The sequence below is a fragment of the Trichosurus vulpecula genome, chromosome 3, assembly GCF_011100635.1.
Source record: "Trichosurus vulpecula isolate mTriVul1 chromosome 3, mTriVul1.pri, whole genome shotgun sequence".
In the NCBI taxonomy this organism is placed as follows: Eukaryota; Metazoa; Chordata; class Mammalia; order Diprotodontia; family Phalangeridae; genus Trichosurus; species Trichosurus vulpecula.
Window position 1 is genome coordinate 240,098,740 of NC_050575.1, and position 1,677 is coordinate 240,100,416.

Here is a 1,677-nt window from a genome sequence, read left to right on the forward strand (position 1 = left end):
GACTTTTTTTTGAAGGGGTTCAATGACTTTTATAAATTTTTCATTGCTATATAAGTTACTATTAGCTATACAATGCTTTATTTGCTTGTTGCATTCCTACCAACTACTCTGATATTTTAACTGCCAAGGAATTAGGACTGGCCATTTCCCCTGGAGAAGGAACATGTCTGGTATTTCTATCCTTTCCTCACCCAAAAAAGCCAGACCCAGCCAGCCACAGTACACTTAGTCAGTCACAAGTTACATCTATTCACCTAGTTTGGTTTTTCTTAATTGATTCAGACCCATCAGGTGGGTGGTTTTAAAGCTGTGTTTATATAAATTCATAAAATGAGCCTAGAGATTATTCCTCTGGTGGCGTGGAGTGAATACCAAGCCAAATAAAATAGACCAAACCAGAATTTATGCAGGACAAATCTACTGTGGTGTCCTCAGAACTTGGCTTGCATTCCAGGGAACCAAGCCCAGACATGTCCAATACTAGCCTAGATCTAGGAGCCATACTTTGGTTTGCAGACATCCTCAGTTTACCTTCTATCACTGCAGGTTTTTTTTTCAATTTACAGGTTTTCTTCATGCAGACCAGAAAACGTAACCTTAACCTCCTGCTACTTCAGAACTAAAAGCTATGGGAGAATGCTGGCAATTATATCTCTTTTTATCATGGTTCTGACAGCACATAGAAACATAAATAGAGGGGAGAAAGTAAAGAATCAATACCTTGATCCCATTGTTACAAGCTACACAGTTTGTTATTTAACTAGGATTGCAGAATTGAATGTGTGAGCAAAGAGATTGACCACTTCAAGCATATTTAAGAATTATATTTACCAAAGCATTAGCGTTGTGGTCTAAATGTGGTCACAAACATCCTATGGACAAATTAGGTATTTGAAGCTCAAACATTCTTTTCAAAGGAAAGATTGATTTAAAAGGACACTCATAAGAAGTAGAAAAGTAAACTGATCCTTCAGGCTCATTGCTTATAACCAGGGATACCATTAGGAGTTGCAATTCACTGATTTCTTTTATGTACTCAAATTAAAAAGGAAATCAAAAGTTTTATGGATTTGTCTATTACAAACAGCTTTGGATTCCTTCAGAATTTAACTCTGCTGATTAGTTAGGTTAACGGGAAAAGAAAAGTAACCTGTCAATGACGTGAAGACTTAAAGGCCATGCTTTAAAAATTCACCATTCAACTCAGATCAAGAAATATATGTTAAAAGTCTTCCATGCATGCTCACTTCAGCAGCACGTATACTAAAATTGGAATGATACAGAGAAGACACAAAGAAGAACACACAAATTCATGAAGCGTTCCATATTTTTAATCAGAATATATGCCATATTGGAATGGGGGGGAGGGTAGAAATGGGGAAAAAATTGTAATTCAAACTCGTGTAAATCAATGCTAAAAACTAACAATATTAAATAAATAAATAATTTTAAAAAAAATCTTCCATGCCTTTGGCACATTACAATACACTCAGGCTATAAAGGCAGAAACAGAAAAGTTTTTTCCATTAAGAAAGCTACATTCTGTTGGAGGATAAAATATGTATACAGTAAATAAATACAGGGGAATTTGAGGAGGGAGAGAGTACTAATAGGAAAGAGATCAGTTATACTTTCAAGAGTTGGTATCTGAGCTTAGCAGTGAAGAAATTTAAAGAG

The 1,677-nt window shown here is 35.4% G+C and overlaps 1 pseudogene; it reads left to right on the forward strand.

The window, feature by feature from the left end:
• Positions 1-1,239: 1,239 nt before the first annotated feature.
• Positions 1,240-1,332, forward strand: LOC118845164 (annotated as a pseudogene).
• Positions 1,333-1,677: the final 345 nt, after the last annotated feature.